The sequence below is a fragment of the Camelus bactrianus genome, chromosome 2, assembly GCF_048773025.1.
Source record: "Camelus bactrianus isolate YW-2024 breed Bactrian camel chromosome 2, ASM4877302v1, whole genome shotgun sequence".
In the NCBI taxonomy this organism is placed as follows: domain Eukaryota; kingdom Metazoa; phylum Chordata; class Mammalia; order Artiodactyla; family Camelidae; genus Camelus; species Camelus bactrianus.
Window position 1 is genome coordinate 129,403,741 of NC_133540.1, and position 15,659 is coordinate 129,419,399.

The 15,659-nt window shown below is 46.2% G+C and overlaps 1 protein-coding gene and 1 long non-coding RNA gene across 4 annotated transcripts in view; one reads left to right on the plus strand and one right to left on the minus strand.

Annotated features, from left to right (window-relative positions):
• Positions 1 to 652: 652 nt before the first annotated feature.
• LOC141574639 (uncharacterized) lies at positions 653 to 5,031 on the minus strand. The gene is made up of 2 exons (XR_012501563.1): positions 4,894 to 5,031; positions 653 to 4,628 (listed from the first exon to the last, which is right to left on the minus strand). It is a non-coding gene; the product is annotated as an uncharacterized LOC141574639 (long non-coding RNA).
• The window catches only part of HS3ST1 (heparan sulfate-glucosamine 3-sulfotransferase 1), a 29,957-nt gene continuing 18,957 nt past the window's right edge, over positions 4,660 to 15,659 (plus strand). Inside the window, exons 1-2 of one of the 3 annotated variants that reach the window (XM_074350273.1) lie at positions 4,660 to 5,330; positions 5,630 to 5,713. The gene's annotated coding sequence lies outside the window, so the exon portion shown is untranslated. The remainder of the gene's footprint in view (positions 5,331 to 5,629; positions 5,714 to 15,659) is intronic. The other 2 variants (XM_074350265.1, XM_074350275.1) reach the window with 2 other exon arrangements.

A 15,659-nucleotide genomic window follows, 5' to 3' on the forward strand; every position in this document is an offset into this window, starting at 1 on the left:
TACCACAGGGCTGCTATGCAAGATGCACGCAGTAAATGTGTCCACTGAGCTGATAGGGCTGGTGAGAGAGGAAAAGGTCTATCTTTCTTCCTGAAGAGTTTGAACCTCCCAGGATCCTTGAATAAAGCCTAAAAGAGAGAATTATCAAGACCTGCTCATCAAAGCATCAGTCAGCTTTGGTCCCAGCTAACCTGAAATCAAAGCTAGTGACACAATTTCCCATTGCCCAGAGGCTTTCCAGTCCTCAGTAGGGTCTAATAATTTGGACAAGAGGACCACTTCAGGCCTGCAATATTGTAAATTTTGCAGCACTGATGGGTGTAATTTGGGGCAAAGTTTGACACAGGATCAGAGATAAAAGCAGCGCGTTGTCTAGAGTTGTTTATCCAACACAACAAATGGGCTCTAAAGTATGAGTATGAAATTGCATTTATCATACACACTTTACCCGAATCAATTAAGCATTGTCCTCTACAAGATCAGCATCTAGCCAGGGCCAACCTCTCCATTAGGAGTCAGGAATGCGCAAGGTAATTTCGGGGCCTCTCAAAAATGTTTTAAATTATTTTCAAATCAAAAGAAAGAAAGACTTTTCAGTCTCAGAAAATATTTCAATACCTACAAGTAGTATATTTACCTTTACACCAATGTCTTCATGAAATATAATTTTATTTTTAAAGGATGACTTAAGTAATTAATTAATTTTGGTTGAAGGATAGTTCTTACAAAGGCAGAAGCTAGAACTGAACCCTGTGTAGCCACACATGACTGGTGTCATGAAGGGGATGAAAATCCTGTTTACAGAAAAAAAAAGAAATCGCATCATCTGTTAATCGTAGAGGGGTGGGCTGTTTTCAAGGACGTACAAAGAAAGGTGGGAGATGGACGGGCTGGCGGGGGAGACGCGTGATGCGCGTGCTGATTGGAAGGACCCACAATCCTACACGTTTTCTGGATGTGACCCTCATTTTCTCTCTCACACGCCGTCTGCTCCAGCTAATTAGCAAATCAAAAGAAACCGAAACAATTCTAGACCTCAGCACCATCAAATTAGAGGAGTTATCTGAGGATACTGCTTTCACACGGTGTAATCATGCACTCTTTGTTTTGGTCAAATGAGTGAAAATTACCTCTCAAACCCAAAGCCCTCTCCTCTACCCAGCCAGCTCTGTGGACAGACACATTTCATATCTGCTCTCATCAGTTTTACACACGAGTCTTTCTACACAGACAGGAAGGCACAATTAAACAATACCCATCAAACTTCCCATACAACAAGGATCCTTTCAAAATACGTTTGAATTTTCAGGTGATCAGCACTTAAGAGCCATTAGTGCACCATCTAAATCAAGACTTGGAAAGTTTATTAAAATTGGATTTTTAACCTGATCTCAATTTCCTCTGCTTATAAGGAATCCCATTGGACTCCTTAATACTTAGGCTATTAACCTGAAAGATTCAAACAGCCATTAAGGGAGGAGAGACTGAAGCTGTACAGTGTAGCCTTACAGATAAAATCCGCTTGAGCCCGGGCAGGTAGAGTGAGAGTGGATCCTGGACATCTTCCGAAGAAGCAGGCTCTCTCTCTTTCTCTCTCCTCATCTCCCTTTCTCCTGACCTCTCTCTTTCATCACATATTTGGGGGAGAGAAAACAACCCAAAATAACAGAAGCAAGCTGTTTAATTACAAAGAGGACTGGATTAGGAATCTAAGGTTTACTGGAAGGGGAACGGCCTTGGATAAAATCACTTCCTCCTCTGGTGCCCTCATTTCTCCCCCTCACTCATGTCACAACTTTAAACTCCTGTGCCTTTGTTTTGTTTTTTGGAAAATGAGGAAATTGTAGTCCCTAAGAAGGTCAGTGCAAGAAGCAAAGGTGCAGCTCATGCCATTCAGGTGGAGGACCTGACACCACAGCCTTGGCTGAGTCTCAGCTGGGGTATTCCTGATGGTTGACCCAATGCACTGGCCAGTGGCTTCTGCTTCCATTTCCTCCTGCAGCCTTTATCCTCTGCAGAACACAGTTTACTGGTGAACTGATGCCAGAGAGTTCTGGTGAAGATGGGTTGTGGGTGTCTGTCTTCTTTCTCCTTGAGATAAGACTGCCTGCTCCCTTAGGGCAGTGGTGATGTCTCACCTTTCCATCTCTTTCTCAGTACCTGGCACAGTGTTGAACACAGAGTAGGTGCTCAAAAAAGACCAGTATCTTAGAATAAGAGCAGATCAGAAATCATCGACTAAAGCCCCTTCATTTTCTATCCCATAACACTGAGTAAGAGAGCCTTAGGCCACACATCTGAGAGTGACACCCACTTTTCTAGCTGGCCATCCTTCTGTCTCCTGTAAGCCTCCGTTCTTACCCTGATGGCTTTGAGATGGAACCATATCTGACCTAAAGCATGACTTCTTCAGGGAAGTTCAGTTTACATACATTTTTGAGAGTATACTGTTTCAGACACCATGCCAAATTCTGGAAGAGATAACTAAATTGTAGTCCCTGTGCTCAAAGCACCTCTAATCTAATGGGGAAGACAGATCTGTAAGCAGATATTTTCAGTCCACTGTTGGTGTTGTTATAGCAAAGCTGAGTTCTGGTGATATGTAAATGCGTGGATAAAAAACCCAGAGGAGGCCCGGAATAGGTCAGGGAAAGCTGTTAAGAAGAAACAACAACTGTTCTGGCAGAGACAAAATGCTAAATACGAACAAAATGACCAATGAATACTTTCTTATTTATCTAAGAATATTGATCATTGATCAATGAATGTTGGCTAAAATTTTAAAAATTAGAGAAGCTAAAATTCCAATCCTCCAGTTCTTGCCAGTTGCTGGATCTTCCTGGAGTCACTTGGTGCGAGTGAAGCTTGTAACAGAGACTCAGGGCTGGGGCCACAGGTCCTCATTCCTTCCCTTTTAGGACTTGTTGTGGAGAACAAAGCAGATGGGCTAACCTGCCCATGGCTCCCAGGGTGCAAATGGAATCACTGCCAGCCTCCCTGGGCATCTCACAAATGAGTTGTGAAATTCAGACTACGGGCACAAAAGCACTTTGAACTCTTAAGGAAAAGCAATCATGCCAACTTAGAACATCAAAGCCACTCCCTGTTTCTGAAGAACTCATGATCTGCACTGGGCTTAGCTGCTGGTAGGGGCTCAAGGACACCAGGAATTGGCAGGGGCATATCTTAAACTACCATTTGACCCGCACAACCTCACACATGATTTTACACAGCTTCACAGAATGGGGGAGAAAAAACACTTCTTTTAAAGCGAATGTAAATTTAAATGCTGAGGCTTTTCAAAGAGGGGCTTTAAACTGACTTTGCTTTTCCCAGTATTACTGAGAAATAATTGACATTTATCCCTGTATACGTTTAAGGCATAGAGCATGATGGTTTGATTTACACATACTGTGAAATGATTACCAGGATAGGTTTGGCTAACATCTATCTTCTCATATAGACACAATGCAAAGAAAAGGAAGGAGAAAAGAATGAAGGGAAAAGTTCTCTTTGTTATGAGAACTCTTAGGATTTACTCTACTAACTGCTTCCCTATATACCATACAGCAGTGCCAGCTACAGTCACCATGTTGTACAGCACATCTCTGGGACGTGTAACTGGCAGTTTGTACTTTTGACCACCTTCCTCCAATCCCAACCCCCAACCACAAGTCTGAGTAAAGTGACTTTTTAAAATACAAATATATATGTATTTTTCTTTCTCTCTTTTTCTTTTACATATATATATATATATATATAATTTCCTGTATAATTTACTTATTTATTTATTTTTACCTAAAATAAGTATGTCAACATTAGTCTAGCTCAGAGAAGCAACCACGATCATTAAAACCCCTAAAAGCTTATTTTCCAAAATAAGACTTGGCCTTGGCCTCTCAGATGCCACTGGCTTTATTAGATAGTCAGAAAATGCTGGTCATGGCTTTGCTTTCTAAAAGAGTAACATTGCATAAGGAGATGGTCAATTTCCTATAAGATCCACTACTTAGATGGGAGAGTATTTGTAATCTAAGAAAAGTTATTTTTTTAATCTTAAAGGACAAACTCGAATTCTTCCAAATATTTATCTTCCAACATTTAAGATGGAAGATCAAGTGAAATCTCATCTAAAATAAATTTCTTTGATGTTCATTTGTCATTTTTCTCTTTTTTCTTTTCTTTCTTTCTTTCTTTTTCTTTTTTACGTGTTGGCTGATCTTCCTTTGAAGACGACTTGCTTTGGCTCGAGTAAGCAGGCAACCCAGCTTCTCCAAGGAGACTCCAGGCGCCTGGAAATCTTAAATCTGAAATTGAACTACTGATTGCGATCTAGTTCTCACACAAAACTTCCCAGCTATGAGAACGGGGGGAGGCGGCAGGGATACCCTGCTTAATTTCCGAGCTGACGTTTGCAGTTCTGGTGCACTAGCCGTGGCACTCCTGGTGAATCGGCATCCACTCCCGGACTCGAAACCGAAGGGGGGTGGCGCGTTCAATGGCGACACGGAGCGCTCAGGAGCCGGCTCCTCGCGCGCATTCCGACCCAGGCTGCGTGGCCGCTGGCGTCCCAGCCCGGCTCCCCCTGGGCGGTGCAGGGAGCAGCGACGCCTAAAGGGGGCACCTGCCTGGAAGGAAAAAGGCATTGCTGACGCACGTGGGAGGGGCGCAGGTCCCGGGGACCTTGCGAGGCTGGAAAGTGGAAGAAGATGGGGGCTCGAGGTTCGAACCGACCCTTCCCTAGCAAGAGTGAGGGGATAGACGGGACGTGCCAGGTTTGCGGCGACCCCACCCTCCCGGCCGTGCTGGCCCTCTCCCCAATACCCCTAACCTCCCAGGATTGAAACCCGAGGACCTGCCTCGCCGAGTGGGAGGAACCAACTCTTTCCATACCTGTCAGCGGGAGCCGAGAGCCCAGCCCGGCCGCCTGGAGCGCAGAGAAGCTAGCCGGGCCCCAAGCGGCCCTGCTCGGGGCAGCACCGGAGCGGGCCGGGCAGCAGTGGGCGCTCGCGTTCCTCCACTGCCCCACGCGCTCTCCCTCAGGACCCGGCCTCCTCGGTCCCCTCCTCCTGCTCCTGCTCCTCCTCCTGCTCCTCCCCTTCGCGGGTCTGATCTCCTAGCCTCGCGTCTGCAAAGTCCCCGGCGCGCGGGCAGCCACGAACCGCCGCCACTGCCGGGTCGCAGTGGGTGCCGGCGCCCGTGCCTCACCGCCTGCGCAGGGTCGTGCCGAAGCTCACTCCGCCGGCCGCCGGAGCTCCACGGCGCTGCCCATGGCCCAGCCCGAGAGCCGACTTCGGGCCCCGGACCGGCTAGAAGGTGGCGCGGCTCAGGTGAGTGCGGCGCGCGCGGGGCGGGGGCCGCCAGTCTGGGGAGTGGCAAGGCGAGGGGCGATCGAGGTGCCCCGACTTGGCATACCGGACTTAGGGCCAGCGCAGAGCCCAAGGTGAGCCCGGGCTGGAGCAAGTGGAGTACACGTAGTGGGGAAAAGGAAAGAGAGACCAGGGGTTTCCCCATCCTCCTCACCTCCTGCCTCGGCCCCTCAGCTCTGCAAGTCTTCAGGGACGGGTTTTTACGGCAGGTACCCAGGTTTCTGACTTAGTGGACTGGATTTTTTTTTCTTACTCCCCAGCAGAGTCAGGAGGTTCGCTCCTGCCCAACGCTTCTCCCTAGGATCGTGCGGGGCAGCAGGACCGCAAAGCGCAGCGAAGCCCAGGTACCACTTTGGCTGGGAACTGGAGCGGGGATGCAGTCAGCAAAAAGTCAGTCTGTTGAGGGAGCATCCAGGGTGGGGAAGCCTTGTTCTGGTTTGCTTTTGGAGTAGAGAAGGGATGGGGCATCCCCCGAGGGGTGGGGATGCTTGGAGAGAGATTGAGGCGACAGACTGTAAGAAGCCTCTTTCCCTAATGCCAGTTACGCACGGTTCTGATTTTTCATGTCACTTTTTACCTTTTTTTTTTTTTTTTTTTTTTTGCCTCTGTTTCTATTTCGAGCACCTTGGGTAGTGACGGCAGATGAGGGTGAGGGGAGGCGGGGCTCCAACCCGTGGTGGGAGCGTGTAGACCCCTTGCTCCGAACCAGGGGCACGCTCGCTCGCGGAGCCTGACGTCTCCAGGTGCGCTCTCCCAGCCAGGGGGCAGACCGTCGCTGCTCCCTCTTTCGGTCCCAGCCTGTCCCGGGAGCCTGAGGACCGCTTCTAGAGCCGGCAAAAAACGGGATGGAGGAGCAGGCGGGAGCAAACCCGGGACGCAGGGCATGGGGTGTTAGGTGTACTGGGCTCTGCAGTTGTTTGCCGGCTCTGTACGTCTTCCATCGCATCCCCTCCGCCGGGTGGGCCTCCACGCTTTCTCGCATACCCAGGCCCCTCTCTCGGGAGAAGACTGCATCTCTCTTCCTCCGCCCTCCACTTTGCAGGACCAGTCTTATCCTTGCTTTGCCTCGCTCGAGTCTCGCTCCTCCCCCCAGCGTTATCCGCTGGCTATTTTTATCCACTACTTGTACAGAGATGCTTTTGGGGGGGGGGGGGTTCTGGGGAGGCGACTCCAAATCTCCTGCCTTCTCGCTGCTCCCCCAGAAGCGGTTCCCTGCTAGCAGGGAGCAGCCGCGAGGAACAGCCAAGGGATGAGGAGGGAGTGCGCCCGCTCCTCCTCTGGCAGCCAGAGCTCTCGAAACCAGGCACCACTTGCCCGGCGGCTCCGCTCTCCGCTCGCTGCGGGAGCAGATCCTCTGAGAGTCCCTCGGCGCCCGGGCGCCGGTCCTCGGCTGCTTTTGTGGCCATCGCACGTTTAGCCGCAGAATCTTTTGGGTCCTACTTGGCGTTCTTGCTTTGCAGCCAAATCTTACCTTATTTTGTTGAAATGCAGTTACCAACTTCCACCCAAGGGTTAATGTCAGGAATTTCATCCAAAAAAAAAAAAAAAAAAAAGAGGGGGAGATAACACAATTTCTGCCTCCCTGCATTTCTAAAGCCCATCCTTTGGCGTTCGGAATTTGTCTTGCTTTCTGGTTTCTCAATAATGATTGGGTGTGATGCGAATAAGCCTGACCTAGTGAAATTCCAGGCGGTGGACTCTTCAGCTGCAAATCCCCGACTTACTCTTTGTATTTCCAGTGCTTAGATTTTTTGCCCCTGCCTTAGGATTGCAGAAATAACATATTGAAATGGACCATTGTGTTACATAAGATTTTCTCCAGCGCTAGGCAGAGAAAGATGAGCTTCTCAAGGAGCCTCACAGGGCTTCAGTGGGTCCCTCTAACTCTTTCTGCCAAGTTCAACTGGGATCCACAACTTCGTGACTAAGCACTCTTAAGTCGAAGCAGTTAATTACAACAGACAGTAGTATCCAGTGAGGGTACCTTACTGAGGCATCTTCTGCAGTGTTTCTGGGCTTCAGATCCAGACTGAAGCTGCCTGGTGTACAGAACACTGTAGCTTTAAGATGGGAGATTCGTTGCTTGGGAAACTGGTGAGAAAGTGCTACCTTGAACTTGCAGAGGATCAGGAAAAGCCCAGGGCTCTTAGCTGTGCTGTTATTATGCCCTGTATAAAACTTCAAGTCCTCCGCATTGTAGATGTTCAGGAACCCTTTACTTGGACTCTACAATATTAACGGGGGATGTGCTTTTGTTATCAAAAGAAGAAATTATCTTACTGGAAAAGTCCTTAAGAGCTCCTTGAAGGGAAACACAATGTGGAAGTCTTTATCTTGAATTAAAATTTGATGGGACTAGAAAGGGGCTAGGAATATGGACTGGCTGACATAAAATTGCTCGATTGGTGCACCGTGCCCTTTCCAGAATTCTGCCCAGGGTGGCACAAACCCACACTGAGTACTGAGTCATGCTCTTTTTATTGAGGCCAGTTTGGACAGAGGGACAATGAAAGGTACTGATGTCCTGATGGAACTGAGTCTGTATTTGGGGTCAGGGCTGAGAATCCAGGTTTCAGGGCATGCTACTAAGCCAGGATGTTTGTTTGAAAGGCAGTCTTGGAGAAGTAAAGGCGAGTAGCAGTCTTGGAAAGAAGCAGCCTTCTAGCTGCTCTGTGGGAAATGCCGTGACTTTCCAGCTCTTGTGGAAAGCTGTAACTTTCCAGCTGCTACTGGGAGAGATCTGGGTTGGATGTGAGTATCTTCCTTCAATCCCAGGGATGAATCCCTACTTCCTAGCCAGGCCAACCTTTTCCTACAATCAAGTGGGGAATGAATGGTAAGATGGCTAGCTGGATTTGGAGTTGGATTCTTGCCCCAGGACCCTAAACAAATTATTTTTCCCTCTCTGGGCCTCAGACTCTTCCCTGGCAAAATATAGATTGAAAGATTATTATGAGAAAGTAAAAAAAAAAATGTATGTACAGAGCATTATGGCAGTTCTAAAACACTGGTGAAAAAATGTACAGAATTACTTAACTTGCTTTTCCTGCAAATTTCATTTGGTCTATTTTAATGCTAATTTTGTAGTTTGTGAACATCTGTGTGGATTGCATATGCTAAACATTAAATGAGGGAGAGGATTTCATACAATAGGCCAGTATCTCCTTGTGATTATGCTACCTGAAACCCACCAGCATCAGGCTTCACGGCTTCTCAGAGCCATTAGTTTCTTGATTGTAGGATCAGAGTTAAAGTTTTTAAGTTTTTTTTTTCTCTTTTTAGCTTAGTGCATTTCATATGTCTTAAGAAAATATGTTTCGGGAAGGGCCCTAATATTGATTAACCGAAAAGGAGGAAAGTTGCAAATGGGTGTATCAGTTGGGAAAAAGTGATGCATGATCAGTTTCAGGAGATGACCTAGGTCTCCCTTGTCGAAGTCTGTCATCAGCATAAAGCACCGTCTCTCTATTGCATTTCTGTTGTTCCACATCGGTCCCCAGGACCTAGCGAAGGGCCTGACACTTAATAAATGCTTGATAAGTATTTTTGAAATAAGTGAATGAATGACTGAGCTGGATCTTCACAGCAACCCTGTGCTGTGCACAGGCAGATGGCATCATTTCTATTTTAAAGATTTGGAATCTGCCGATTAGAAAAGTTACTTAATTTTCTGAAGGTACAGAGGATTCCAGATTGGAGTTCAGGTCTGTCTGTTCTCATTCCATTCCACTGTACTGCCTGCATGGCCCCCTCCCTTCCACCTCCACTCACAGTTCTCCTACTCCATGCACTTTTGCATTTTAGAAGTTTCCCAGAAACTGAACAGCCTTCGTATTCAGAGGATACCACCCTCCCCTTCTAAGGGGACTTTTCCATAGGAGGCAGGGCTCTTCCTCTGTGTCTGTATCTCCATATCTCCGAGCTCTGAACCAGGGCTCAGGTGGATGATCCTGTCTGAGACTTGGAAACTTGAGGGACTAGCTAAAGGACAAAAGGACAGCTGAGCATTTCTTTACCACCATGGGTCATGAAATAAGTGGCAGCAGCAGCAGCCTCAATGTCCCAGGATGTCCCAGGGGTGCTGTTCCTGTGGCTTGGTCCTGACGCGTTCCCTGGTTCCCTTCGTTCCTTCTTGTTTCCAGGCTGGCATTTCAGCTTATCGTTAATTCCCAGCGGTGACTCATAGTCTTCAAGTAAATTCCTCCTCTATCTGATTTAGCCGAAATTGTAACCAGCTGATGCATACATAGCCTCTCACAATTCATCTTCGGTCCTGCCTCTGGCATGAAGCCTTCTCAGCTTCCTCTATCCCCGGGGAATTAGAGCTCATAGCATAGCTTTATCAGGCCGTTAGAATCACATTTACTGGGCCATAGTTTGTCAATAGTTATGTGATACGACAAGAGTTCTAGAGAAATGAATGCATTATTCTTCCAAGAAATAGCCTGAACATAACAGAAATAGATCCCAGTGGGCATCTTTACTTTTTTTTTTCCCCTCCCATGTTGTATATGCACTTTGGGAACTTTCCAGCAGGGGTCGCTCACTCAAATGCCTTCAGCAGCCTGGCAAGTAATAGCCTGAAGGAAAAGGGACCCGGGACAGGCTGGGTCAGGGGATGCTTCAGCTCCAAACCAGCACACAAGTCGGAACTCAGGCCCTGTCTTGTGGCATCCGATTTTTTCTTTTCCATATAGGCTTTGTGTTCACAATTTTATGTAGATTCTGCTGACTTTTCAGTGCCAGCAGCTAATTCAGTGTTTAAAAAAATTTATTGTGTGGGCCAAAGAAAACACTTCTGTAAGGTCGGCCTCCTCATCTATGTCCCACAGGCCCCAATTCATGGCCCCCAGGTTCTGAGGATAGAAAAGAAATTGGTTGGAATATGAGACTCAGTAAAATCAGTTATTCAGAAAATCTAGGCCGGGGTGTATCGAGAGTGTGGTGTAGACCCTGTACCAATGAGTTAACCTTCACTTTTACAGAGGGTTTATTTGTGGTCTGCCTCTTCTCTGTCCTGTAAGCAGTTACGCCAATCACATTTACCCCTTTAACCCGTGTTTTATTGAGTTCCAGTCATGTACCAAGTGTTGCTCTACTCCCTGGTGACTCAATAGGGAATAAAACAGATGGAAATCCTTGCCCTTCTGCTTATCTTCCAGTGGAAGAGACAGGAAAAAGCAAGATGGATATGGACAATCCATCCTAGATTAGATAGTGATGTGCTAAAAGGAAAAATAAGTCCAGGGAAAGCCATATGAAATGTTAGGTGCTGGGATAAAACCTTAGGCAAGTGGCCAGGAATCTCCAAGTTCAGTCTCTGACTCAACATAACCAAAGTCAGGTTTCCTTGTCCGACATAAAAGATGTTAGGGTGTTGGGGGTTTGGACCCTTGATTATATTCTGGGAGTTGCTATGGCTGATAAATTTCTAATAACAGACTATACTCTTAATTTTAATGAAATCAACTATCGATCATGTTCACTGCGTGTCCACCTGCTGCCAGGCACTGGATTAGGTGCTTGAATATATGAACCAGTAAAACCAACCAAGGGCCAGTCCTCAGGGAAGCTGTGGACCAGCGTGGAGGACGTTAACAAATGACCACCAAGGAGTCGACGGCGAACATGAGTGAGGAGGGTGGGAAGGATGTTGCAACTACTGAGTTTTGACCCTTGAGCACTTTTTTAATTGGGCATCTGATATGTACCAGGAACTGTTTAGGTCTGTGCTTCTCAACCTCTTTGAAGCCTGTACCCCATCATCAGTGGAGAGTTTTTTAAACTTTAATTTTTTTTTTTTTTTACCTAGCCATGACATTTTGTATTATGACCAAATTTCATTAATTTCTTTTTGTATCACAAAAATGAACTATTTAAAAAGTCTGTTCTAAGCATGAAAAGTACTTGTGCCCTTTGAAACTCTCATACCCCCTCTCCCAAGTCAGCCCCACGTTTGATAGTGACTGTTCAGGGCAGTTGTGCAGAAGATTAAAAAATAGTGCTTGTTCTTGATGAACTTAAAGCTTAGTATGGTGATCAGATAAATCAGCGATTTTTTGCATATGAGGTGAGAAACGCATCCTACGTGGGCCTTTGCCGGTCATCAGGTCACATTGTCTTTGAGAAAACCTTCCCTCCAATCACCCTATTTATTTCTTCCATTGCAACAGTCTCTTCCATAGCCGCAGTGATTATCTGGAGTCACCTTGTTACTTGGTTGGCTCACTACCTCTCACTCCCCCGGCAGACTGCGCCCTGGGTGTGCAGGCACCTGCAGGTGCGGGCTTGTTTCTCCCGTCCCGAGCAGCGTGTCTGGTTCCAAGTAGTTGCTCAGAAAAGAAACAAGAGGCAACATTTCTGTCTGGGGAATTAGGAACGGCTTCAAGGGGAAAGAGATACTTGAGGAAGGAGAGAGGCTTGGAGACAAAAAGCCAAAGAATGATCATACAAGGGTCAAAATATGGCCCCACCCCTAGGTGAGACCTCAGTGGTCCATTATAGGGGTTCCCAATGCTGTCAGCCCAGGTGAGTAAGTGACATGTTAAACACAAAACCTTTCCTGACTAGATCCTGTCGGCGCAAAAGTATTTGGGCATAAAAAGAATGGAAACAATTAAAAAAGAATTTTAAAATGAAAAAAAAAAAGAGAGAGAAGAATGAAAACAATAACTCTATACTTCCATCTAGTACACGAATATCCACTGTCTCGTTTTCCTCCTGTGCCCAGTCCTTCAAGGGAGACAGGGAGCTCTTAGCATCTTCAATTTATATTTAAGGGAACTGAGATCCAGAAGTGAAGCGGTTAGATCTCAGATCCTCAGAGCGAAGGCAGCAGACCCCGGATCCACGGTGGTCGTGACACTCCACCTGCAGTGAGCAGCTGGCTCAAGGTGGAGATGGTTCAATCCCTGGAGGACGGAGCAGCCCACCTTTTCATAAGCTGAGAACTATATTTAGATTCAAAACGTTCATGCCTCCTTTTATCCGTTCAGAACTTCCATTTCAGCACTTTCCGAGATGCGTTTTGTGTCTTGCTGAATTTCCCGGAGAATTCCTGTGAATTAGGCCAGCCTGCAGTAGGGTGTTTTATGTAAATGTCTTCACTCCTTAGGAGAGTAAATCAGAGTCCTGTCTCAGCAGTTCAAATGCAGTGGGAGAAAGGTGTTTGCAGATGCAGCTGGAGTGAAAAGGCACTCTCTTCTTGCTGCGCTCAGAAAAATGAACACTTGAGGGGCCTGGACTGAAAGCAGGCTCGCTCCTGCTCTGGAAAACTCACCTGCACTTGATTTAAATGACATCTGAAACCCAGTTTTTCCCAGTGTCCCGGACAGGAGGGAGGGAGAAGCTGTCAATGACAGATTTCTAGAATTATATGCTGGAGTTATTCTTGGGGTGGAAAGAGCATGGCTTTTGAAGTCACATCTGTTTGAACTTCTGATCTCCTGCCTTACTGATTGTATCATCCTGAGAAATAAAACAGTTTTTCTGGGGCTCGGATTTTTCAACATTCTAATGAGGATTAAAGGAGATTGCTAATTTAAAACACCAAGCATAATGCTCGAGAAAACTTATATTCTTCTTGTGCAGAGTGCCCGGATTTTACAAACAGAAATAAGGACACTCCGTTAAATTTGAACTCCAGATAAATAACACATAATGTGTCAGTCTAGGTGTACATCCCAGATACTCAATATTTAGACATGATTCATTGTTTTTCCTGAGACTTAAATGTAACTGGAAGTCCTATATTTTATTAAAACATCTCTATTCTTGTGATGACAGTTCTGGGTGATGCCTTTGGTGAAAAGGCAGTTAAAGAGGGGAGAGTGTGGTGATTTGGAGGCAAAATGACTTAGCCAGGCTATGGGCCAAGGAGAAAATGTGTCTGGTCTCTGATGAGCTAAGCAACACATCACCCCAAGCAACAGATCAAACCAAAGCATGCTTACTTATTTGCTAAAAGAAGTGTGGACCAAGCCAGATCTCTCAGGGTGTTTAATAAGCAGGTCTGTTCCTCTCCCGTGCACACACAAGATTATTCCCAACACCCGTTGGGAAGAAGGCATTTCAACCCCGTGAGGCCACCTGGGGAGAGCGTCCAGTCCACTAACACAGCACGTCATTCAAACAAATATTGCTCCGAGCTTGTTACTGTAGGGCTGGAATTGAAACAACCAGGCTCATACAAGGGCTCCACTGAGCACGCTGAAGGGACACTTTGTGCTTTGAGGACTCACACGTGTAATTTCTCCCTCATCAGAAGAATCCAAAGCTAATAAAACAGTGAGAGGCCCTTTCAGACTCACTCCTCCCGAGTAGGTGACCTCGGGTTATAAACTGAGCCAAGCTCTCCCCAGGACTGCTGGAATGAATATATTGTTCTGAGGATGGCTATGAAAACGTTGTGTTTCCATGTCAGATAATACCCTGGCGGGGAGCTAACGAAGCAAGACTCTGGTCGCGGGCCGGCTTTCTCAAGCAGAGCTTTATGCTTTCTTCAGCAGTGAAATATTACTCACGCCAAAAGAATCCCTTTCTGTTGCATCTAACTCCTCACTTAACCTGGGCTGCTTCCTAGCAGTGTGTTTATGTGGAATGTGGACCAGAAAGGGAAAACAGGGTGGTGGTTGAGCATGTAGCCTTAATTAACCAGAGAGATCCGGTTAGATCCGCTGTGTTTCTTCTCAGCCACGCAATAGGAGGCGAGTTAGTTCTCATCTTTAAGCCTCAGTCTCCACCTCTTCAAAATGGGTGTAATTAAAATTTATAGCAGAGGATTGCTTAGTGCACATCAAACCAAGTAAGCATTTACACAGTGTTTGGCTCATAGTCAGCATTTTTTTTTTAAAGTGCTTAATAGCTCCACTGAGTTCACTGAAGAGATACTTTGTGCTTTGAAAACTTCTTAATATGAGATGACAAAAGAAAGCAGTGTAGACCTCTAGATTGCAAAGTCGGTGTCATGTCACAGAGACCATGGACTGAGTCTTTGCATCATATTCATGGGAGACTGTCTAAGTCCTTTGCCCTTTGTTTCTCTAGTCTTAATTTATAGAATTCAAGCAAACCTTATTCTTAGTATTTCATTTTTTGGATCAACAGATTAGAAGCATCAGTGCGGACAAGGTATGGCAGGAGTGTTAGGGGAAGACAGGGACAAAGTACAGAGAGAAAGGGAGGGCGAGAGAGAACCAGAGAAGAGAGAGGACAGAGGAGAAGACAGGACAGGAAACCATTAGAAGCAGCGGAGGATTCAAAGAACGGGCAAGAGTCCCTGACTAAATCTGGACTGGGTCATTTAAGTAAATGGCATGCCCTCTCCCCCTCCCAAGGCTTCTCAGGACCCTGACTTAATGCCCATGGCCCTGAGGGAAGAATGCAAAAACTGTTATGGTGAAACTGGAAAGAATACGGAATGTAATAGAAACAGGGAGCTCCGGCCTTTCTCCCTGTCCTATGACAGCACAAAGTCCTGGATGAAAACTGGAGACAAGAGAACCCAGTGCCATCTGGTGATGGCACCAGCCATGGTGCCCCTCTTGCCATGAAGGGGCTTGTTGTTTGTGTTGGGTTTTATATTTCCATTCATTAAATGAGGGGCCTTCTTAAAGATGAGTTTCAGGGTGGCACCTCTCCTGCCCCAATTTCTCTCTGGGAAGGTCCCCTCCCTCCTGCTCTCTCAGCCCCATCTACACACGCATCACAGGAACTGACCTTTTCTGGGGGGACGGGTGCCTCCTCCTCAGACCTTCGGCGAGTGGGGAGCCCCTTCAGGGCCAGAGCACTTCGGAGTTCACAGCACAGGAGAATGGCTCCAGCTCCAGAAGGCAGTGTATTACTTGAGGTATCTGACTTGAGGCGGGGAAATGAGTTTGTTTTTCTGAATCTCAATTGCCTCACTTGCTAAGTGGAGTTATACTTCCCCACGGAAATTTTGTTTCAAAAAATCACATTTTTTTAATTTTAACTTTTTTTAAACTTTAAATGTTCTTTATTATGAAGGTATAGTTGATTCACAATGTTGTGTTAATTTCTGGTGTACATTATAATAATTCCATTATACATACATCCTTTCATATGATTTTTTATTATAGGCTATTGTAAGATATTGAATATAGTTCCCTGCGCTATACAGTTGGACCTGTTGTTTATTTTATATATAGTAGTTAGAATCTGCAAATCCTGAACTCCCAATTTATCCTTCCACCTCCCTTTCCCCTCTGGGTAACCATAAGTTTGTTTTCCGTGTCTGTGAGTCTGTCTCTGTTTTGTAAATAAGTTCACTTG